Source organism: Equus przewalskii, chromosome 29, assembly GCF_037783145.1.
Source record: "Equus przewalskii isolate Varuska chromosome 29, EquPr2, whole genome shotgun sequence".
In the NCBI taxonomy this organism is placed as follows: Eukaryota; Metazoa; Chordata; class Mammalia; order Perissodactyla; family Equidae; genus Equus; species Equus przewalskii.
The window spans coordinates 13621333-13647910 of NC_091859.1; the positions used below are offsets into that span (position 1 = coordinate 13621333).

General features: G+C 34.3%; 1 protein-coding gene across 8 annotated transcripts in view; it reads right to left on the reverse strand.

The window, feature by feature from the left end:
- The window catches only part of MGAT4C (MGAT4 family member C), a 691584-nt gene that overhangs the window by 377026 nt on the left and 287980 nt on the right, over positions 1–26578 (reverse strand). For all 8 annotated transcript variants that reach the window (XM_070600677.1, XM_070600676.1, XM_070600669.1 and 5 more), the window contains one exon: positions 13971–14081. The gene's annotated coding sequence lies outside the window, so the exon portion shown is untranslated. The remainder of the gene's footprint in view (positions 1–13970; positions 14082–26578) is intronic.

Below are 26578 nucleotides of genomic sequence, written 5' to 3' on the forward strand. Positions count from 1 at the left end.
TGAAACTATATTCTCAATATTAGAGGGACACCACCTATTTGGTACTCATCTGGATAGGAAATATATTATGGCATCTGCCTCTTGACAATTCTGAATGTGTGATCCACCACAGCCAATGAGTATCTGGGTATTTTCTATTTCACCAATGTCCTTAGAGCATTGGTGTATGTTTTCATCTCAAAAAAAGGAAGAATCTTATGCTGCCATTCTCTCACCCTTCAGCTCAAAGCCTGCTGCCTTATTACCAGACATTGAGAAGAGTAAAAGAGGAAATATATCATAATAATAAAATTCTGGGAATTATCATTTATTGATCATTTCTGAGGCACCAGATACTATACTAAATAAATATATCATCTCAGTTAATGTTCACATATAAAGTATAAGAATCTTATGGAGAATAACAAGTCTTATTGATGTTATATAGATAAGGGAACAAAGGCTTAGGGAGGTTAGGCAACCTTCCCAGGATTAGACAACTAACCTGTGGCAGAAATGGTTCTAGAACCAAGCCTCTGCTCCTAATGCAAACTTTCTTCAGTGCTATATGGAGACACATCTACAGCTCTAAGGTGTAAAGAGACACTACACCGAAGTAAGCTTCTCTGACCTTCTTACACTATTGTCCAATTCAAGTGTCCATGCCTTATTTTTTGAACAGCTTTATTGAGGTATAACTGATATTCAAAGAACTGAAATATTAGTGGGTCACGCCTTGTTAATGTCAGCTAACAGGGGCCGGAGGTCTAGGGGGAAGAAAGGCCATCGCAGGTTTGGGATACTACTGTTATAAGCTTTGTTCTATATACTTCTAGGAAAGAAGAGGGCTATGTTTCATAAGTAGGGGCCACCTTCTCCCTTCAGTGTGCAGCTCTGATGCTCCCGTTCCACATTTCTTCATGGAAGAATGTGGATCATAAATGGACATGCACTTCACACTTACAGTCATGATTTTGGTGATCTACTTACTGTAGTGTTAGCGAGTACTACACACACTATCCTTATAGTGCTACGTTAAAACAGTTACAAATGTTTTAACATATTAAATGTATATTTTCTGCTTTCTGTCACCTCAAATGAAGTTTCTAATATCACAGAGCCTGTACTTGGCCAATTGAAGCATTCTTTTCGATTAAATTATAGAAAAACTGTTTTGGTTCGCAGGCCACTTACATACACACACATACATGTGCACACGTGCAGATGCTCCCACACATTCCAAAAGGGAAGTTTCCATATCCTTAATAGTAAGATTTTTAGTTGTCCAATAATAGAAAATTCTGTTCCATTTATACTAGTGGAAATGAAATATATGATTGCCATATGTTTTCTAAAATGTCATAAAAAGTGAACCTTTTCACTCACATAGAATATTTAAAAGCTAACAGAGTATAAAATCTCTGTTTCAAATTATATCAGATCCCAGAAATAGAAAATGCATGTATTATGTATAATGTATAGTTCAAGACTGGATTCTTTACCTAGATTATCTCACTTAATCCTATAAAATAGATGCTTTTATCTCCATTTTAGAGATAAAGAAATGCAGATGAATAGAGTTTAGGTTAATTTCCCAATTTTTTACAACTGGTGGGTGATGGAACTAGGACCTGACCTAAGGCTTGTTCTTAACCATGCATCTATAGGGAGCAGGCCTGGGGAGCATAACAGAAAAGAATCTCTGAAGTTTAGGGCTCAGTTCCATTGCCAGCTCATTGCAAAAGTGTGCTGGAAAGTCCTGTTAGCTTGGTACAGTGAAGAACTAGGTATCAAGATGATCCTAATACTAAAAAATTCTGACTTTTTGTTTAGTGGTAAATCTAATCTGAGGAGCCACAAAGAAGGTAGCATTCTTCATATAGTTTTCCAATTTTCAGTGTATAAAAATAGTGACATTTTACCAAAAGTGCATCTAATATAAGAAACTACATCTATCTGTTTATCATCTATATGTATATTACGTATATGTGTGCATAACTAATTGATACATCTTCAAATTTTAAGAATAGGCAGTAATAAAATAAATTAAAAATTAAATATAGAGTTAAATCTCACATTTGATATACATTTTTTTCTGCTCCAACTAACAGAATATATAATTTGACTCATGACCAGGCTAAATTTAGAATTTAAAAAATGTCTTATTGAAAAATAAATAGAACACAGAATTTTAAAACCTATACGTGACTATCTATCTCTATCTTTTTAAGGTGTAATTCATTTTGGACCAACTTTTGTTGGTTACCTCAAACCCTCATTCATACATTTGTGTGGTTTTTCAGGTTATACTTGGTAGAAGAAGAAACAATTTGATGTACTTAGTATTCAGCAGAATTTAAGATATAACTATCAATTTGAAAGAAAAGTCATAGTTCCCTTGCTATTAAACTCCAAATATCTGCAAATATCATTTCTCTCCCTTTCCGTATAGTTTCATTCAAGATCCTACTAACAATTTTGAACAGCTGTTATAAATCTTTGTGTACCCTAAGACCTTGCATACTGTCATTGTCGTAATCTATTGAGAGAGTAATTATTCTTCATATTTGTCTATTGAATAAAGTGAGGTTTGTTGAGCTTAAGCAACTTTATCAAGATTACAGAATCAGTGAGAGTGAAAGATAGAATCTTATATAAAAACTATGGTCTTCCCAGCTCTGCTTGCAAGACTCTCTGACTACGGCCTGGAACCGTTCTCAGTCTTTACTTACTTCAGTGCCCAGAGTGAGTATCAACAGGATCGCCAGTTTCAGCTGCCGCTGAGTGATACTCACAGCCTGACTTCAGTCGTTGTTTTGGATACTTCTTTTCTTTTTCTAAATTGGTCATCAAAACACTTCATCTTTCTTGCATACTGCTTCCATAGGGGTTTACAAACTGTGTTCCATGGAGCTTTGGGGTAACACTGGATTCTACTACAGTTACATTTGAGAATCAAAATAGCATTTTTAAAATTTGTGTATCACTCCTAAACACTTATGAATACAAACTTTCACCCTAGTGAATCAAATATTTCTAAGTTTTTCTCATCCAAAAACAGCCAGTTAATGAATCCACAATTACTTTATGCCAGTACCATTTAGGTATTTTGGGGAGGAAAAATTTTAAAAATGAAAAAAAAAACCCCAGACATGGTTCTTTCCTAAAGTTTCATTCACCTTGGGGAATTTCAGACTGTGTTAAAATGATGTTCCACACACATAACTGGTGCAACTTCATTTCACCTCCATAGACTTCAGGGTGTCACCGTACAATTTCCTGTTGGAGGATCTGGCACCATCCATTCTTGTTCTATTTCGAGTTCTCTTTAGCTTGTATTTTGCGTTTTCCATTCTCTGACACAAAACTGCTCAAGGCAAATGGACTTTTATAAATATAAAATCCTCCCTTGTTTTTGTTCAATAACTTCTTTGGAAACATTTTCCAAGGCTATTTCTTTAAATCTTTGCATCCTAAACTTAGCATCACTGATATTAATGTGTAGTAATGCCTTCCGTTAAGCAGAACATAAGCAGATGATAATTCTGGATTTTAGGCGACTGGAAAGCAAATCCTGAACAATCTGTACATCCTACATTCCCCAATGAAATGTCTGTGAGTATTTGTGTTTGTGTGTGTTTTAATTTGTAGTCAAGTAATTTATGAAATGGGGTAAAAGTTAATATTTTAAAAAGATTATTTCCTCCACCCTCTAGAATTTGTAAAACATAAGCTAGAACCCTTAATGTACTGGAGTGAGCACACATTAGAAACAATACATAATTAATCAAAATAATTGAAAGAGGAGGCAAAGAAGAAAACAAAATCGCAGTATGAAAACATACATGGTTAGGAAAATATAAATTAATTAATTACAAATCAGAAGAAATATTACTTTGTTAGTAGGAAAAGCCCTGGGCTAACTCTAATAAAGTTAAAGATTGTGTATACACAAGTATGCAGCTCCTTGCATGCACGGGCTATTTTACAAATTGTTCTGTCTTTTAATAATATTCTATATTTTCTACAGGGTAGCTTCTCAATTAATTATATTCTCTGCTTAACATATAGAAAGTAAAATATATTCTGTAGAAGAAGATGTGTGTTTACAATATGAGAAAACATTAAATCTTTGGAGAATGGATTAGTCTTCACTTCAAAAAATTCAGCAAAATAAATTCAAGATAATTTAAAGTGTTATAGGAAAATCACAAAATGATCTAAACAACCTGAAGGAGTTGACTAGAGTTAGGAAAGTCTTTTCTTACTAGGTCTAAAAAAAAAACCCCAAAATGAAACAAAAAAATAATTCAGTTAGATTGATATAACTATATTACTATCGCTGGAGAAAATGTTTAGTTCTCTATATTTCAAAACATATTTTATGTAAATTAAATGTAAAGGAAACTCTGGAAAGATATTTGCAACATATGTGGACAAAACAAGTTTTTGCACTGAATATGTGGTTATTGTTGTAATATAAAAATTGAGAATTTTGGGCCAGCCTGGTGGTGTAGTGGTTGAGTTCCTGCTCTCCACTTCGGTGGCCCAGGGTTTGCTGATTTGGATCCTGGGCATGAACTCACACTCTGCTCATCAAACCATGCTGTGGTAGTGTCCCACATGAAAAACAGAGGAAAATTGGCACAGGTGTTAGCTCAAGGCCAATCTTCCTCACCAAAAAGAAAATCAAGAATTTCATTTTAACCCACAGATTAATGTTAGCTCTTTTAATTTTTTCACATTAGGTTTTTAGATTGTTATAGTCTTTCTTTTCTTTTCTTTTCTTTTTTTTTGTGAGGAAGATTGGCCCTAAGCTAATATTTGTTGCCAATCTTCCTCTATTTGCTTGAGAAAGACTGCCACTGAGCTATCATCTGTGCCAATCTTCCTCTATTTTATGTGGGACACTGCCACAGTGTGGCCTGAGTGGTGCCAGGTCCACACCCAGGATCTGAACCTGAGAACCCTGGGCCACTGAAGTGGAGCATGTGAACTCAACCACTATGACACTGGGCTGGCCCCAGATTGTTATAGTCTTGATATCATTGATACGCTGCTTCTTTTATAATAATAGAATAATAATAGAATGAAAAAATTTCTGAGCATTTCTTTAGATGGTAGGGGTAAATTAGATTATCATTTGAAAATATGTATCCTCGCCCTCCCTCATAACCATGGGGAGAAAATACTTCCATACCCCTTGACTTTGGGCTTGGTCATATGACTTGCTTGGCCAATACAATGTTAGTGACCTTGACAGCAGCTTGAGAAGGCTTGAGAAGTTCTTGGGATTGTCCTCTCATACTTATGTCATCACCATGAGACGAGAAGGGTGTGTTCTGACTAACTGGCTGGCCCTAAAAGGAGGATGAGATATGTGGAGCAGAGATGACAGATTCCCACATAATACTGGCTGTAGGTATCGATTACAATTATGTGACAGGAACCACAAATGTTAAAATTAAAAGTTTCACAGATTTACTGTACTTAATTCACTGCAAAATCAAGGGCTAGTGATATTCTTTTGAGGGTATGGTTAACTAATGCTATGGGTGTTATTCACATGTCACAATAATTACATAACAGACCATCCGAAAAAAGAATACCCATGGTAATCAATCTAGTGTAATCATGTTTTTCTTGAAGATACCACACACTTTTCAAACAGTATTAAACTTAGTCCAGGAGAGAAAAATAAAACAAACAATTAATAGTAAAATAGCTAGTAGTTATAAATTAAATGAAGAAAAAGTGGGGTTAACAGTATATATACAGAGTGACCCCAGGAGTGGGGAGCTGCAGCAGTCTTTGAGATGAATAAATAAAATGGGGGAGTGATCCATGAGGATATCCAGGGGAACGATGCTCGTGGTAGAGGGAACGGCAGAAGTATATATTCTGGGTAGGCTCGGCCTTGGCATGCTCTAGGATTAGCACGCACACCTGTATGGCTGGATCACAGTGAGCATGGGGAAGCATTGTAGATAAGAAGGGAGAAATGGTCATAATAAGATCAAGCAGAATATTGTGTCTATATTAAGGAATTTTGATTTCATTCCAAAAATAATGAGAAATGACTTGTGGAATTCTTAACAAGAAAGTGATGTGATTAGATATATTAATTATATGTACTCACTACCTTCTTGACTAAGGTAAATATTCACATATATGTATTTTCAGAAGTTAATATCATTAAACATAAATTTAAGCTCATTTTCCAAAGTCTAAGTAATGAGTAAGGGATTATTTCCCAAAGTGTGTTACCTAGAGCAGTGTTCTTATGATATACTCCATGGGGGAAAACAAAAGTTCTTTGGGCAGCATAAGTCTAGAAAGAGCTGGTTACACATTTGAAATGTTTCTTCCTGAGAATGAACAGTACATACTGGAATTCCAAAGACTATGAAAAGTCCTAAAATAAAGAAACGTGTTCAACCCAATATTTGACAAATATATATGGCCACAAAATCTTCTTATCATTTAATACACATTTCCATTATGCAGAACGAAAGATTTTTCATTTATTCTAGGGAAAAAAATCCCAGGTCATTGCTTTTGAAACTATTCCAGGAGACCTTGGCATTTTCTACAGCCCCTTTAGGTTTGGAAATGATAGTGGTGCAGACACTGGGGCTTGGGAACGTTGCCTCCTACTTCAACAACGTAAGATTTCATTTGAACCAAGGCCCATCTTGATTTAAAAAATAAAATTCAATGAAAAAGGAAAATAGACTACTGTGTTCTTTTAGTAAGGGTTTTTGTTTTCACTTTAGGGCATTTATTTGCTTTTTGGATAAATAGTTAGCTAACTTACAGATCCAATAAGACTGAAGTCTTTCTCAGAATTGGCTAAGCTCACTAGATAAATGTAGGACACAACTCTAATTTTAACTAAGCATTTTTCACCTCTGTGCCATTAATTATAACAATCAGATAAGAGAATAAAGTCTAGGAGCCAGACTATATGATTGATAACATCCCATTAATTACGGACTTGAGGGATCTCAGTGATACTATTCAAAAATAGAGTTTGCAAGAAGATAAAATAAAATATATATAACTTAATCTTCATATAAATGCATATATATCAAAATGATTTATTGAAATTTTTAATCCTAACAGGTATAATTTTGAGAGAAACAACACATTTATATGAGTTTTAAATTTACAAAGGCTATTTACAACAGCTATATTGTAATATAAATAAAACGTTATAAAAAATAGTATTTTTCCTTATCCATTTCTTTGCCTTTTAAATGGATTAGAGCAGTTTTAGGTCACAGCAAAACTGAGCAGAAAGTATTGAGAGTTCTCTTATATCCCCTGTCCCCACGCAGGCACAGCCTCCCTGAATCAACATCCTGCACGGAGTGGTGCACTTGTTACAACTGATAAACATATACTGATACATCACCACCCCAAGTCCATAGTTTACATTATGGCTCACTCTTGGTGGAGTACATTCTATGAATTTTGACAAAAATATAATGACATGTATTGTTTCCACCATTATAGAATCATATAAAATAGTTTCACTACTCTAAAAATCCTCGTACTCTGCCTGTCCATTCCTCCCTCCCTCCTAACTCCTGGCAACCACCGAACATTTAATTGTCTCCATAGTTTTGCTTTTTCCAGAATGTCATATAGTTGGCATCGTACGGTATGTAGTCTTTTAAGATTGGCTTCTTTCACTTAGTAATAAGCATTTAAGTTTCCTCCAGTTCTTTGCATGGCTTGATAGTTTATTTCTTTTTAGCACTGAATAATATTCCATTGTCCAGATGTAGCACAGTCTGCTTATCCATTTACCTACTGAAGGACGTCTTGGTGTGTCCAAGTTTTAGTATTACAAATAAAGGTGCTATAGATATCTGTGTACTGGTTTTGTGTGGACATGAATTTTCATTGTACCATTTTGCATTCCCATCAGCAATGCATGAGAGTTTCTGTTGTTTCACATCCTCCCCAGCTTTCAGGGTTGTCAGTGTTCTAGATTTTGACCTTTCAGATAGGCATGTAGTGGTATCTTCTTTTAATTTGGGTAATTGCCTAACAACATGTGATGTTGAATACTTTTTCATATACTTATTTGCCATCTGTGTATCATCTTCTGTGAGGTGTTTATTCAGTACTTTTGCCCATTTTTATTGGGCTGTTACATTCCTTATTCTTGAATTTTAAGAATTCTTTGTATATTTTTATAACTGTCTTAATTGTCTTCAGGTGTTACAACAAAATACCATAGACTGAGTGGCTTATAAACAATAGAAATATATTTCTCACAGATATAGAGCCTGAGAAGTCCTAAATCAAGGCTTTAGTAGATTTGGTTTTGAATTCCCAATTTCTTTTGTTCATTGCTGACATAGATGAAACTGATTGACTTTTTAATATTAACCTTGTATCTTGCAAACTTGCTATAATTGCTTATTAGTTTCAAGTGTTTTATTGTCAATTATCTTGGATTTTCTACAAGGACAATCATATCGTCTTCAAAGATAGTTTTATTTCTCCCTTCCCAATCTATATACCTTTTATTTCCTTTTCTTGTTTTATAGTATTAGCCAGGATTTCCAGTATGAGGTTAAAAAGAAGTTGTGGGAGGAAATATCCCTGCCTTTGCCTGATGTTAACAGGAAAGTTTCTAGTTTCTCATCGTTAAGTATGATATTAGCTGTAGATTTTTTTTGTAGATGTTGTTTATCCAAGCAATTCCTTTCTATTCCTAGTTTTCAGAGATCTCACATCATATCCATAATATATCTTTAGATAAATAGGGCAATATTTTCAGATAAAGAAAGTGAGCCTTAGGTTTGTGATATCTTATTTAGATGGAAAAAGGCTAAAATATGAAGAAAACTACAGGGAAACTAGAAAAAAAATCTGTGAATTTGAATTTCTTAACAGATTATCAAACAAATATATTTAAATAATATGAAGATGTTTTTCAATGAGATCTGGATATGGAAGTGCTTTTTGTATTGTTTTTATTTTTTAGGCCTGGTTAAGTTGTTCTCTATATGATTGATGTAGCTTCTCTCTCTCAATCTCTCTCTCTCTCTTTCTCTCTCTCTCCATTAAATACATACATATATAATATATAGCATAACATAATACACACATACATACAGATATGTATATGTGTATATGTCTATTTGGGGGTGTTAGATAGTGCTTTTTAAGAAAAAAATTAAAACCAAATCTACTTATACACATCTGAAGAATATTTGTTATCTTAAAACTGCTCTGGAGAAATCATCCCATGTCCCCTGATGTCAGAATTATTTCTAGAGACATTAAAATATCTCTCTTGGTTTCCATGATCCAGTTTAGCTCATTTGAACAAAAATCAGTTATGATATATCTTCTTGAGTAGTATTCATCTGAAATATAAAAAGTGCTAATATTATAATTAACAAATCTTAATTTATCTAACAAGAGATCCCATATAATAAATTTATCTGCTAGGCATTTACTATATGGGGATAACTCCCTTTAAAAGAAATGCAAAACAATAATCACTTTGTAATTCTTAATATAATCCGGATTTTTGAGAAATAAGGGGAGTAATTCTGCTGGACTTATCTTACTTGATTTAACACCAGAAATGGCACACCTAGAAAAATCAAGTCAAAGCAAATTGAAACATGTCTATGATAGATAGAGACACCAATCTATACATCAAATTATATGCTACACACATGCCCACATTTCAGGTAGATTATTCTTTTATTACTTAATAGTGAAAATAGTATAATGCTTTTATTTTCTTCTAACGACAGACTCAGCCCTATGTTCAGTATACTTCTCTTCCTCTCTTCTAATCTGCAACTGACTAACATTTCCTTGACCTCTCATTTCCCATGCTGAAATTCTCACTGTCTATTTCAGAATAGGGTGTATTTAGTCATTAGTTGCACATCATTCTCCTCCTTCTAAATAAGTTCTCATCATTTCTACATTATCTCCAGTCTTACTTCTCTGTAGTTTTTTTTATCCCAGACAAATGTTCAAACACTATCTGGAATGGTCCACTATATGATTATTAATGTTCTTTAGTAAAAGTGATATTTGATTTTAAGTAAACTCTATTGTGAAATATATTCTCCATGAGAATGGCTAAGGCAATTTCTTTTTCCCCCTGTTTGTTGTAACTCAGAAGAAACTAACTTCTGTAACTTCCCTATTTATATCTCTTTCTCAGACATTTCTTCTTAATTTGTTTAAAAACTGTCCATTACAAATCTTTGTTCGAATCTCACAGACCTCAAAACAGACAAGTACATCAGCATTTGCAATGTTTCTCATATGTTGACTTTCATTGTTTATTACTTATTTTGTTAAAAGGTATGAGTATCTTAGCAACAAAATCTGTTTACTCTACTACCTTCATATATTTTCCCCTTTCCCTATTCCCGATATCTAAAGAAATAGTGAATTTATGAAATACGACAGTAACATTCAATAGTAAAATAGAAACATGGTAGAACTAAATCAAATATTGTTTAAGGTAGAGAGTATTTTTAGTGACTGAACCAAAATCTAATATGCTTGCCAATGTATCACTATTTTATTAACGGAAGCACCTAGCTATTGGTACACTTCACTGTAATATAGCTGATATTTCAGTTTTTTTAAATTATAATGATAATTGAGAGAAGGAAGGTGGGAGGAAGAAAGAGAGAGAGAGAGATCAGGGAGAGGAGTATTAGACCCATGATTGAGTCTTGAGGGACTCTTAAGTGTGTGGTCCAGTAAAAGAGAAATAATAAGAAAAGAAACTATCAAAAAATGGGAAAATTAGAGAAAGAAAATGAAACTATGAGACTGTGGTATCAGAGAAGTAAAAGGGAAAATGTTTCAAAAAGTGTTGAATAGTCAACCCTTAAAGGCTGGTGGGAACCAAGATGCAAACTGAAAAGTACCCAGTGGATTTCTCAGCAAGAAAGTCAAAGGACTATCTGCAAAAGGTTGGAAGAGTCAGGAAGGGAGAGTAAGATCAAAGAAAATTGGAGAGAACTGAAGGTCATGGAAACAGTGTCTTGAAAAACAACTCTTTGAGAAGTTTGTGTAGAGTAGTAGAAATATGAACAGCTTCTAGTGGGGAATATGCCACCCCAGCCATGGACTGGTAGGTATGTGTAGTCAACACAGAGAGACTTCCAATGGGAAAATTTTTATGGAGAAAATAGAACTGAAGATTAGGAATAAAGAAGATTTGACAGATTGAGGTAGGTACCTGAGAAGCCCAAAATTGAGGAGAGATTGAACACTGATAAAAGTTTGGTTGCTTCCTCCCACTAAAGAAGGTGGAAAGAATAGAGGATTGGTGCAGGTTGATGTAAGCTTTTTAGATATGGAGGCAAGAGAATGTGAAAGAATCCGCCAGATGATTTCTATTTTCTCAGTGAAATGGAAGCTAAGATTATCAGCTGTAAGAAAAGCAGGTGGGCAAAGAAGACAAAGAAATTTGAACAGTAATGAAAAAGAGAATTCCCTAAAAAATAACTTTCTAAAAAGCAGACTTCTCAAACAATGTCTAAAAGGAGAGAACTTGTGGCAAGGATGTCTCATTGTCTTTGTGATTATGAAGAAATGAAATTGCATGTTGTTCACAAACTTGTCTTTTTTTCCACAATGATAAAGTGATAAGAATGTTCCAAGATGGAAGAGATCATTTTACCTGGAGTGGACATGAGGTTTGCTGGGAAGACATCATTGTATAAAATGGCATCTACCCTGAGCCATAAAGGACAGATAGAACCAGGACCTGTGACAATAGAAGAAGCACTGTCCACAGCATGAATAGCAAAAGTCAGGGCTTTAAAGTAAAAAATTCTAGAAGATCCTGCCATGCCATACTCATCAGGGGGCAGAGGTGCTGTACTTGCTTCTCTTTCTTGTCTTCTCAAATAAGTTGTGTATATGTATGTGTGACTTACAGGGTAGTTTCTAAAAGCAAAGCTAACAATGAAAAGAAAAAAAAAATATGTATATACACAGTTAAACATAGTTCTTGCCCTAGAAGGATTTTTTTCTCATTATTTTTTTTTATTGTGGTCATAATAGCTTATAAGATAGTGAGATTTCAGTTGTACACTATTGTTTGACACCTAGAGGATATTTTTGGCCATCTGAGGTTCACTTTGAGAAAATGAGAAAGACAAATTGAGAAAGATAGAAACTATGAGAATCGGGGCTTTTTGCTGTTGTTGTTGCCTGCTGCAGGTGCCTGAGGGCAACACACACACTTTAAAAGGACAGAAAGCACAGAATGTTCACTGATTTTTTTTCCTTAGCTCCTTTTTAGACCAGAATCTCATTCAGGGGCAGGGCTGTCTTTATTTTTCTTTCAGTACAATGTACACAGCTGAAGCACTTACAATGGGTTGTAGCAAATCCACACAATTTAAAAGAAGGTAAAAGGGGAAAAAATGGCATTGCTAGGGTTTTGCAGGCTCATGCATTACAGGATAGAATTACTTTGAAATCTGAAAAGTTAATTCTCATTGCATTTATTGTGGTCCCTGACTACCCCTGACTCTGTGTAAGATACTCTTCCTTATTTGTCCTTAGCCAAAAGCTCAACATATATTAATTTTGAAGCACATTTGTTGAATCATCATTAAATCTGCTCGGATATTATATGTTCCATTTCTTTTGTAAGCTACATATTTCCTCTCCTTGAAATGTTTAGCAAGAAAGTAGTCAATAAACACTGAAATGAACAAATGAATATGAATATTTATGACTGACCTATTAGATCGATATCATTAGACTGACAGCCTATACCTTTGAAACTGAGAATACTATTCTGGGGTAAATCCCTAAAAGGATTTATATTCAAATCTCACAGATATATATATTAAATCGCTCATTTAATTGAGCTACTGAAAAGAAGAAAATCTAAAGACAAGTTCACTTTAAAAAACAGACAGCTTTAAATGCAACTGTTTGGGAATAAAGTCTTTTTGATACTTACGTCATTGTTTTCTGAACAAATGCTTACTAAGAAAATGAAGGGTTATATAAATGCAAACTTAAAATGATCAGCTTCTGGAGGGATTACATTGCTATAATGTGTAAATCTTCTATTATCTAAAATTAATTGCACACAAGTCAAATATTTGTTTATTCTTATACATATGTGTGTATACATATACAATTGTGTACATACACATTATATACACATATGTTTATACACACAATTATGTATATGTATATATGTATATATTTATACACACTCAATGTGTGTGTATATATATTCTCCACTATTTCTTGCTATTTTAGCCAGATATGAATTCAGGTAGAGTTTATAACAGGTAGAGATTTTTGTGGAAATATTGAAGGATATTACAATTCCAAGAAATTGATGTGGGAAAAAAATCTTGTATTTTGTATATACGTACACAGTTTTATTATTTAGAGCTAAAGTGACAAAAGCCACATCCAGACAAACTCACCCAGAATTACTATCTCCAGCTTTTTTAATTTTTAAAATGAAATCATGTTAGTGTGGTCAGAAATGACTCCAAGTGAACCCAAAGGCCAAGTTTGATTGGGTTCTTGAAGTGATACGGTGGTGAGCTGCTGGACGTTAATAACATCATCGGTCAGGGGAAAACTTCAACACACGGATTCACTCTCAGCCACAGTATCAGAATACTCATTCTTTTCTCTTCGTCCTGACCCGGAGATTTACAGCCAAAAACATAAAATAACACCACATAGCATTCGACAGAGGAGTGGTTTAAGACTCCCCTAGCTCCAATACAAATTTAACATGTGCAATATGACTTAGTGTTTCAGTTTTATTTTGCTGTAGCGTACTAGGCAAAAGGCATTATGAAAAAGAGAGTTCAAAAGAAAAGAAAACATCTTATGACTTGTAACATAGAACTTCTCTTCTCCCTGACCATATTATGGTTTGAAAGGATTTCTTATCAAACTCTCCCCATAGCAAAGAAAAAGAAAGCTTCTCTTACCAGAGAAGAATGAAGCTTCAACCTTGCTATAACGTTTCCTGCAGCTCTTGTTTGAAAAGACAGATCCAAAGCAGCTTTGTGCATACAACGGATGTGGCTGATCTCCAGGCCCTGCACAAAAAAAACGGTATAATTGGCTCTCAAAAAAGTGTTGTAAACATTCATCATGATGGCACTTGTGTGTTGAATCTAGACACTGTTACCCTAGTAGACGTTTTACAAACAGGCCAGTTACATTTCTACTTTCAACACTTGCTATTTGGTTTTCTCTAGTCAATGCTGGGATTAACATCTTTAAAGAAACCACGAATTTGTGAGTATCAGCTCTACTACTGCATCATGACCTTTGGGTTCTGAAAGTATCGTTCAAGACAAAAAAAAATAAACATTTTAAATCAAGATGGCAGTGTGTGATAAATAAATTTCCTTGGCATTTGTATGTCTTTATTTTTAAACTTGACAATATTCAATCCATTATCTACATGCTAATGAGATACCAATATTATTGAGTCTCTTTTGCTTACTATTTGATAGAAGCCAAGTGAACATTCCACATCTCTACAGGGCGCAGAAGCCACATCAATGATGCCTGCAACATACCCTAGCGTCTGAGCCCAGCTGTGCTGGATTTCTAAGTCTCGTTAAATATTCCACTGTTCCTTTGCCCAAACCTTCAAAGAGGCCCAGATACAACAACATTCTTTAATTCTTATGGGAGCGATGAAGGGGTCACACAGCCTGGGCTTTTTTCTTATTATTAAACATTCAAGTTTTATAGGAGCATTAACTGATGATAACTATGAGTGTCATGTTCCTGTTACGGAGAAAATGTGAACACTAGATCAAAAAATAAGCCTCAATGAGAAACACAGTCTCAAATTGTATCACTTCTTATAATGATCTAAGCAATAGCTTGATCTTACAACTACATGAAGACGTAATCTTTGCCTTGCTTTCCATGTGTTTAAAGCCTGGTTAACAGTTATTAGCTGTGCTACTGTTTGAAAAACATGAATTACCTGCATGGAAGTTTCTCTTTTCTTTTTCATTTTAATTTCCGGTAGTTTATTGTTCATCATCCAAATTAAATAAGTATAACAAAACAATTTATAATTATACAAATTATGAATGTATAAATCTCTAACAATTACAAATTATGATAGTTTATAAGATATGTCTCCTAAAAGCAAGTAAAAATTTAGGTACTCTACAAGTGTAAAATTCTGTTTATTGTTGAGTCATTTTAAGGAACATCTTTAGCTAAATTAAAAGAACTTAAAATCTTGAAAAGTGAGCATTTCTTATTTATATTTGTAATCAGTGCCATTTAAAGATTTTGATTATAATTCAGAATACTACAGACCAATACACAGTACTCCTCTAGGAATGCAGATGGCTAATCTTCTCATTATGTTACTTAGAGAGGCAGAGTATGGAGTAAGGAGCCCTGCATACTGTTTTTCCAAGGTCAGTATCAGTGAACTATTATCTCCCTTATTATAACATTTGCCTTTATAAAATTTTCCAGTAGTAGTTTTCTTATTTAATTCTTTCATCAGAATAGTGAAGAGGGCATTACTGTTCTCCGTTTTACACATGAGAAAGGTTTAGAAAGGATAAATGATTTGACAAATTACTACAGTAAATTCTTAACTGTGGGGCTTTCTGATGTTGTTCAACTATGTCCTAAAACCATTTCTTCTAAAACAATATTTCCAAGATTTAAAAAAGAAAAAGTGTGGGGCTGGTCCCGTGGCCAAGTGGTTAAGTTCATGTGCTCTGCTTTGGCAGCCCAGGGTTTCACAGGTTCAGATCCTGGGCACAGACCTAGTACCACTCATCAAGCCATGCTGAGGTGGCATCTCACATAGCAGAACCAGTAGGACCTACAACTAGAATATACAACTGTGTACTGGGGGGCTTCAGGGACAAGAAGAAAAAAATGGCAAACCACAGATTGAGAGAAAAGGTACAAAAGCATCTATCAGACAAGGAACTGGTATCTTGGTCAGGTAAAAAAATTCTTAAAAAAAAAAAAAGTTTGTGTGATTTAGCTTGCTGATTTGAAATGGGGAATAAACAGTTAGAGAATGATTATAATTTATTTGCAGCTGTGATGCATTGAGGAACATGAAGATCTCTTTCCAGGCCTAATGATTTTGGAAATGATTTGCAAATGAACTTTGAAAAGATAATGCTTTATTATTTTATTTTAAACATTTTTTTTTAAATTTAAGGATTACCTCCAAAGTATCTAGTAGGTGACAGACTCCTCGTTAAGTTCTTAGGATCCAGTAGTAAAAAGATAAATATCTTCCCTCTCTTCATGTTATTTTCAATCTTCCTAATTACAATGGATAGGATCACCTTATGTTTTTCTTCACTGAGGAAATAGTAGCCACTACATAGGAGCTCTCAACTCTCCCAATTCACAACAACCATCTACTAAACTCCTTTGAACTTCACCCATGAACACATTTAGATGTTCAAGGAACATTCTTATGCTAATTCCTCTCATTTACATCAGTTGTTCCCTCTGCACTGAATCATTCTCATCAGTTTACAATCCTGCTTTAAAGTTTCCCTGAGGGGGCCAGCCCTGTGGCCCAAGTGGTTAAGTTTATGCTCTCTGCTTCAGAGGCCCAGGGTTTGCTGGTTTAGATCCTGGGTGTGGACTATCATACCTAGCACGGCTCATCAAGACGTGCTGAGGAGGCTTCCCACATAGAAGAACTAAAACAACCTACAACAAGGACATACAACTATGTACTGAAGGGCTTAGGGAGGAAAAAAAGAGGAAGATTGGCAACAGATGTTAGCTCAGGGCCAATCTTTCTCATCAAAAAAGAAAAGATAAATTTCCCTGAATTTAAACATAAAACCCTCCCACTCCCCTACTTCTCTCTTGTCATTGTATTTCTTCATGGGAAAATATCTCAGAAGATTTACTTTCTCACTTTCCAGTTCATTCTCAGCTAACTCTAAAAGTGTCCATACCCAACAAGTCATTAAAAGATCTCATCTTACCTCATCTTTCAATAGCGTTGGAACTCAATTAACTAGTTCCTTCCCAAAACACTGTCTTCTCTTGGCTTTAATGATGCCACATTCTTATGATGTTTCTCATAACTTGCAGGCCTTTCAAGCCCAGGTTCATGTGCCGGCTTCTCCTCCTCTGCCCAAATAATGTGTTTGGAATACTCGTTGAGGTCCTGGCCTCCCTTCTCTGCTTAATCTACACTTTCCCTGTAGGTGTTGTCATCTAAGTCCGTGGTTTTAAACATTACCTATACTCTTTTGACTACAAATTTATATCTGCAGCCTGGCCTCTCCACTGGACCCTAAATGTTATTCTCTATCTGCTTACTGATCTCAATTCTTGGCTCTCTAACACGCATTTTTTAACTCAAACATGGCCAAAACAGAACAATTAATTCTACCTTGTCTTCACAAATCTCACCTTTCTCCAGTCTTCCTTATTTTAGCAAAATTCACTAATTGTTTAAGCTAAAAACCAAAGGGCTTTTTAAGTTTTTTTTATTGTGTTAAAAATCCAAAGCATAATCGGGCCGTCTCGGTGGTACAGTGGTTAAGTTCACATGTTCCGCTTTAGCAGCCCTGGGTTCTCCGGTTTGGATCCCGGGTGAAGACCTATGCACTGCTTGTCAAGCCATGCTGTGGCAGGTGTCCCACATAAAAAGTAGAGGAAGATGGGCACAGACGTTAGCTCAGGGCCAGGCTTCCTCAGCCAAAAAAAAAAAGAGGAGGATTGGCATCAGATGTTAGCTCAGGGTAATCTTCTTCTTCTTCAAAAAATCCAAAACATAAAATTTACCACCTCAACCACTTCTTAGTATACAGTTTTGTAGTGTTAAGCATATTCACAGTATTGTGCAACCATCTCCAGAACTTTTTCATCTTGTGAAGCTGAAATTCTTTACTCATTAGACAACTCTCCAATAACAATTATCTATTGATATATGCAACGATATTCATGAATCTCTAAGCAATTATGCTGAGTGAAACAACCTAAGCAAAATGAGTATATACTGCATTATTTCATTCATATAAAATTCTAAAAATGCAAACTAATTTATAGTGACAGAAAGCAGATCAGTTGTTGCCTGGAGACTAGAAAAGAGGGGTGGTAGAGCTAGTGAGAGGGATAGTCAAGGGTCATAAGGAAGTTTTGTGGGTAACAGATAACTTCATTATCTTGATTGTCTTGATGATTTCATGAATGTGTATATATGTCAAAACTAATTAAACGGCACACTTTAAATATGTGTAGTTCAATTTATGTCAATTATGCTGCAATAGTAGCAGTTACAATAAACTTGTAAATAAAACTCCTAAAATTAATAAGAAAATTATAGTCAGTCTGACACTTAAAGGCAAAAATATTTTTACAGGCATTTCGCAAAAGAGGATACCCAAATGGCCAATGCAATACCAAAGAGTGCTCAACATTATTTCTCATCAGGGAAGTGCATACTTGCCATATTGAATAAAATGTCTAAAACATTATCTCAAGATTTGGGGAGAATGTGGAACTCTTACTTACTGCCTGAAGGTTGGCAAATTGGCACAGCACTTTGAAAAACTGGCAACATATGTTGAAGCTGGAAATATACCTATTTTATGACCCAAGAACTACACTCCTAGTTTCATACTCAAAAAGTGTATGCAAATGACATCAAAAGATGTGCATTAGATTGTTTATAGGAGCCCTCTTTTCAGTAGCCAAAAACTGAAAACTATCCAAATGTCCATCTGCAGTAAAATGGATGTGTTTTGGAATATTCACATATTATGATAAAATATATCAATAAGAATTAACAAACTATTGCTACACATGACAAAGATAGATGAGTCTCTTAAGCATAATGTGGAGAAAAGATGTCACACTGAAGGAGCATATCTTGTATGATTCTATTTATATTGGCTTCAAAAATGGTCAAAACTGTTTTATAGTAATAGATGTTAGTCTACTGATTATTTTGGGGGTAGGCTGGGAATAATAACTAGGAAGAGGTACAAAATAGTTTCCTGAGATATTGGTAATATCTTCTTTCCTGTTACGGGTATACTTATGGAGATAAAATTCACTGTGAAAATCCACTGTGTTATTCACTTAAAAGTTTGCACTTTTCTGGATATGTATGTTTCAATAAAACTTTTTATATATACATCTTCTACAAAAAGATGAAATAAAGTCATTGTGATCTATGTTGTTTAGAACAGAATTTGAAATGTTTTTGAAAAAGCATTGCTAAGGCAATAGTCCATGTTGTCCTGATAATGAAAACAAATCACACAGATAAGGTTAAAGTGTTCCAGTTGGAAAATAGCCATTGGAATAATTATTATCCCAGGATGACTACACTAGATGACATTGTCAAGGTAAATAATGCATTTATTTTCTAGAATAATACACCACTATAGCAAAGATATTATGTTGCATTTATTTTACACATCTGTTTATGACACTTCTTGAGGTTCTGATTAGAGAAAACAACCTGCTTTTTTGGTGCCAATTTACAAAATCAATGTAAACAGGAAAAAGGAGAAATATAAAATAGTATCTTATAATTTGTTATCTTATTGCTTTTTCCCTCTCACATTATTGGTATGAATTCTATGTATGGTATTCTATATTATCTACTGTTCACATAATTAGATGAAAACTGTTATCATGGCTTAGAGTTAATCACATAGCTCATTCTTATGAAATACATGCACGTGATTAGCCATGGGGGAAAAAGTGTGGATATCACAGTGATACAGAAACAGACTTGAATATTTGTAAATGCGTGCAAGGTGTACATTGTTGCTATGCCTCCTTTTCCTCATCTGTGAAAGGGAGATGATAATACTCAACTTCCTGACTGATTGTGAGGAGAGAATAAGATAATTAATGTGAAATGTCTAGAATATACCTTTACATTTTGTAAATGAAAGCATTACATATGAACACATAACATATGTTCTAATCTAAATACCATCATCACATCATGCACTAGTAACGAGGTGGCTTCTTTGGCCATATATCACCAGGGCTTTATACAATAGACAAGCTTGGAATATAATGATATGAAATGGATAAAAAGATGAATAATACCAAGGAGAACAGATACTGAATAGTGGCCCTACAGCAAAAAACAGTACAGTCGTCCCTCTTTATCTGTGAGGCATCAATCCCAGAGCCCCAGTGGATGCCTGAAAGCATAGACAGCACCAAACCCTATACGTACTATGTTTTTTCCTGTACATAGATACCTATGATAAAGTTTAATTTATAAATTAGACACAGAAAGAGATAAACGACAATACATAATAATAAAATAGAACAATTATAGCAATATACTGTAATATGTTACTATAGACTTTAGCAACCTCAGCATATGACTTATTTTCTTCCCTTAAGTTGAGAATTTTCACCTTTTCACTTAGAGGAAACCCTTTGCAGCAATCTTTGGCATATCCGAAATGCCAGCATCACTGCTCTTGCATTTGGGGGCCATTATTAAGTCAAACAAGGGTTACTTGAACACAAACGCTGCGATACCGTGACAGTCGATCTGATAACCCAGATGGCTACTAAGTGACTAATGGTTGGGTAGTGTATACAGCATGTATCCGCTGGACAAAGGGATGACTAATTGGGGTGGGACAGAGCAGGATGGCTGGAGATTTCATCACACTACTCAGAACAGTGCACAATTTAAAACTTACAGATTGTTTATTTCTGGATTTTCCATTTAATATTTTCGGACCATGGTTGACCTTGGTAACTGAATGGAAAGTGAAACTGCAGATAAGGTAGGACTGCTGTATTCCAAAAGGGTGCTTTTCTCTGAATAAGCAGAATTCTGTTTATATAACTATGGCTGAAACTTTGGTCTGAGTGAAAAAGAATGACTGGAAACACTTGGGCTGTAACTTACAAAAGTTTAGACATTCTTATTTACCACTAAATAAAATCATTATAATGCATAAGCACCAGTTATATTTTAAAAAATGAATAAATTTTCTGGAATTGCTTTCAGTAAGAAGCCCATAGATTGACCAGAGTCTGATCTCATTATAACTTTTATTGCTTTAAGTAGACTTGGTTTATAACTTCCCTCAATATTTTCTCTGGAAAAAAATGGGATCTTTTTAAAAAGTGAAGAGACCTGGTATAAACACAAGAGAGAGAGGAGAAAAGACATATGAATAACAAAAGAAATGAATAGCAAGGAAAGAAAATACAAACAGAAATAAATAGAATTGTGTTGAGAGCCATGTGTATACTCACTTCTTTTTTGTGATGACATGCATATGCCCTGACATTTTATTATGTCAACTAACCTAGTGTTTCAGAATATGACTATTTGTGTATGACTAATCACCTCAAGTGTATGAGTCATTTAACATTGTTTTTCCTTTGCCTAAGAGCAAAATAATTTCTGTGATTTTTTAACATGATTTTTTAAAATGGCCAGATTCTGTCAGAAAGTAGATCAATGATTTGCTGAAGATGGGAGTAGGGGCAGGGCTATTGATTGATAAGGGCCCCGTTTCAGATGAGGAAACTTCCATCTCATGATGTGGGCATAGTTACATGGTTGTATACACTTATCAAAACTCATCAAAAAGTGTATTTGAAATGTATATATTTTATTGTTTGCAAAGTCTATCTCAATAAAACTTATTAATACTAAGAAAGATTACAAGGGCTAGGCCCCCCAAAAAAGGTAAGAGATATTGAACTTCTAATGGACCGCAGCAGTGCACAACTCCAAAATATTATTATTCACGAATGTAAATGGTTGCCTTGGAGTTATGCTAAAAAGATGACCATTCATGCCAGACCTTATTCTTACTTAAATTATTTAGAACTTCACCTTCTCTGTGAAGTATTTCTCAAATGCACACTCTTTTCCCTTTATCTCATCTGCACAGATTTCACAACTTAATAGAATTAAGTATATATAAAACTGTACTTATATAAAAAGTTTGTGATAATCTTTTAATGGAAGGCAATAAACTCCTCCATAATAAATAGGCTGGTCTTCATATTAGTTTTTAAAGATTTTAAACAAACACATAAAATAGGATATAACAACATTGACTATTACTATAAAATAAAACATTAAAAACTGGCATACAAGAAAATAAATGACGGCTAAGTGAAAATTGAATTCAAATGGCAATACTCACAGTTAATACTTATCTTTCCTTTTCTTGTCCTTCTTTCTCTTCTAACTTTTCTCCCCCCTCAATTCTGCCCTCCTCTCTGTCCCATTCTCTTCCTTCTTCTGTCTACTTTTCATCATTATTATAGCAACTGCTATTTATTGAATCCTTTTTATGTGCCAGGTGCTAGTTTGAATGCTTTACTTATTGCATGAGTTATTTTTATTTCTTTTATTTGCCACATCTCCTTCTGTATTAGGCCCTTCAGCTTCCACTTTCAAAGTAACTTCTCTGCTTTATTTTTAATTCGATCTTGAGGTACCAACAAATATTCACGTGTATCATTTTACAAATAAACTCTTAAGAAGATTACTGTGAATTTCTATGTTTTCTTTTTTCCTATCAATTAATCAACATATCTTAGTACTTGGATTCTGCCTTTAGCATTTCTGTAAAAATAAATCTGCTATTTAAACTGTGTGCTGGTATTATTTATCCTTGAATTCTGAGTCATTTGACATTGTTTATAACTTCCATTTAAACTTCCAACAGCTCTCCAAATTAAGCATATCTGAAACATTTATTCCTTATGCAACATGAGTGTCCTTACTCAGATTTCAAATTGCCAATATAGACATTCTCTATCTCAGATTTTATTCAGAATATTTTCTTCTGGTGTTGACAGTTTTCAAGTCAGTCACTCACCATCTTAAGCCATTCTGCTTAGTGCTGTGGTCCTCAACTAATATTTGGGAGATATTGTAATCAGTAGCTACATGAAGTAAAGTAACCCAAAAAAAGTCAACATAATATTGAGAAGAACAAAGTCAGAGGACTGGCATCACCTGACTTCAAAATTTCCTATAAATCTACAGTAATCAAGACAGTGTGTTATTGAGGGAAAAATAGAAAAATAGATCATTGGAACAGAATAGAGAGCTCACAAATAGATCTACATAAATGTAGACTGATCTTTGAAAAAGGAAAAGGGGCAATACAATGAAGCAAAGACAGTCTCTTCAACAAATGGTGCTGGAAGAACTGGCCATCCAATCAAATAAAAATAAATCTAGACACAGACTTTACACTCTTCACGCACTTTAACTCAAAATGGATGACAGCCTTAAATGTAAAATGCAAAACTACAAAACTTCTGGAAGATAATGTAGAGATAACCTAGATGACATTAGATATAGAGATAACTTTTCAGATACAATACCAAAGGTATGATCAATGAAAGAAATAATTGATGAGATGGACTTCATAAAAATTAATAACTCTGCTCTGAAAAAACTAATGCCAAGAGAATGAGAAGATAAGCCATAGACCGGGAGAAAATATTTGCAAAAGACACATCTGGTAAAATACTGTTATCCAAAATATACCAAGAACTCTCAAAATTTAACAAGAAAGCGCCAACCCAATTGAAAAATACACCAAAGACCTTAACAGACACCTCACCAAAGAAGATGGACAAATGGCAAATAAGCATAGAAAAAGAGGCTCTCAACATCACATGTCATCAGAAAATGCAAATTAAAATGAGATACCACTACACACCTCTTAGAATTGCCAAAATCCAGAACACTGACAACACCAAATGCTGACAAGGATGTGGAGCTACAGGAACTCTCATACAGTGCTGGTGGGAATGAAAATGGCATGGCAACTTTGGAGGACAGTTAGATGGTTTCCCACAAAACTAAACATACTCTTACCACATGATCCAGCAATCATGCTCCTTGGTATTCTTAAAGGAGCTGAAAACGTATGTCCACACAAAAACCTGTACATAGGCATTTATAGCAACTTTATAATTGCTAAACCTTGGAAGCAACCGAGATGTTCTTCAGTAGTTGAATAGATAAATAAACTGTAGTACAACCAGACAATGGAATATCATTTAGTGCTAAAAAGAAATGAACTATCAAGCCATGAGACAATGGAGAAATTTTAAATGCATATTATTAAGTCAAAGAAGCTGATCTGTAAAGATTGCATACTGTATGAGTCCAACTATATGACATTCTGGAAAATCCATGGAGACAGTAAGTTGTTGGAGGAAGGGAATAAGGATGAATAGGTAGAGAACAGAGGATTTTTAAGACAGTGAAAATATTCTGTAGGACACTACAATGATGGACACATGTTATTATATATTTATCCAAACTCATAGAATGTATATCACCAAGAGTGAACCCTAATGTAAACCATGGACTTTGGATGATAATGACGTGTCAGTGTAGGTTCACAACTGTAATAAATGTACCACTCTGGTGAAGGAGGTTGATAAGGAGGGGGACTATGTATGTGTAAGGACATGTGGTATATGGGAAATCTCTGTACCTTCCCCTCAATCTTGCTGTACAAATTGGCTTAAAAATTAAAATCTTAATTTAAAAAGACAATAAAAAAATCAAAAGCAAAAAGGCTCACGTAAGACAATGTGCATAATTCTTAACTGTACAGCTTGATGAGTTTTTATGAAGTTAACACATTTATTGATCCAGTCTTATAACAAATCCAATTACAGAATATTTCCAGCAGCGCGAAAGCCTGCTTTATAGTCTCTCCCAGGCGTTATTCTTCCCTACCACCCTGCAGAGAGCATTCTTCTCACTTCTGTCACTGTAGACAAACTTGATCTGCTTTTGAAATTTTTAATAATGGAATAACATATTATTTTATGTCTGACTTCTTTTGCAGAGTAAGATTTAATACTGTTGTTTCATATAGTAGCTGTTTGATCATTTCATTTTTATATACTATTACATTGCATGACTAGACCATGTCTAATGTATCAATTCCAAATTTGATGCAAATTTGAGACATTTTGGACTATTAATTATTTTGCTTTGACTACTTAACGAGTACCCCCAATTTTGTGGAGAGTAATGAAAATGTTTTGGAGATAGAAGTGGTGTTTTCACAACATTGTTAATGTGCTAAATGTTATTGAATTGTATTCTCTAAAATAGTTAATTTACGTTATGTGAATTTCACCTCAATAAAAAGAATTATGTTACTTTGGACATTCTAACACATTCTCATCTTACATATATTGTAGGGTATTCATATTTTCAGCTTTAATATGCATTGCCAAGTTTTCCGGGTGGTGGTTCCAGTTTACCACATTCACAGTAAATGAGACTGCCACTTCCTCCACATTCTCGTCAACACAATTTTTTTCCCACACTCACTATGGTTTTAATTTGCATTGCCCTAAGATGAATGATGTTGAGCACCTGCAATAAACTTACAGGCTATTTAGGTAGCTTATTAGTGAAGTACCTAATCTTTCATTAGACAGCCTTATTTCATTAGTTTGCTTTTTCTTATTGATTTGTAGTAATTCCTTATTTATTTTAGAGAAAAATTCTCCATCATATAAAAATGTTCCTTGACACTTACTCCAATTGTCCAAATATTCTCTCAATGTGTGACTTGAGTTTTACTTTCCTAATATTGAACAGAAGATCTTTCAATGTAGATCAATATCCCATTTTTTTCCTTTACAGTCAGTGCTTCTTAGGTCTTGTTAATATATATTTGTCTACCATGAATTCATGATTAGGTTTTATATTATCTTCCAGAAGTTTCATTTTATTATCTTTTACATTTGAGTCTAAGATCCCTTGGAATTAGTCTGTAGTATGTGAGGTAGTGATCAAGCTTCTTTCTTTTTCTTTTTTCTCTTCCTGCCTTTCCATTTTTTACATCTACATATGCACATTTATTTATGTATATGTATGTATATATACAACTATGTATATACACACAGTTGCCCATGTAAAACATGTGTGTATGGACATATGCATGTATACACATGCATCAAGTTGTGTATTCATATATATTCATATACATACAGATATGTGTTTATATATACACATACATGTGTGTATGTATTCATGTGTGTGTGTAGATATCTATGTCAATAATGTGACAGATATTGAAAACATCATTTTTTTTTTACTACAGTGAGCATTATGTTTGCTGTATATCTGATGATCATATGAGGAAGCTGGGTCAGCGGTCAGTCTCACTTAGTTCCATTGAAGGCAGTATGCCTTTCCCTCAGGCTCCTCAAAGACTTTTTCTTTGTGTTTGGTTTTCAGCAGTTTTACTATGCAGTCCCTAGATTTTCTTTGCATTTGAGATTCTTACAGCTTCTTCAATCTTTGGTATTACGTCTTTTGTCAGATTTGGAAAATTATTGGTCAGTGCTCTTTGAATTTTGCTTCTGCCTCTTCTTTTCTCTCTTTCTATGCCTCTAATTAAATGTACCTCTCATCTCTTTTTTGGGTCTCAATTCTTCAAGATAGATATTCTTTGCTTGAATTCAACTGACTGCTCCAAAAGATTACACAGCAATCTTCTCTTCAGCAACGTCAATCTTCTTTTATACCCACCTATTGAATTCTTTATTC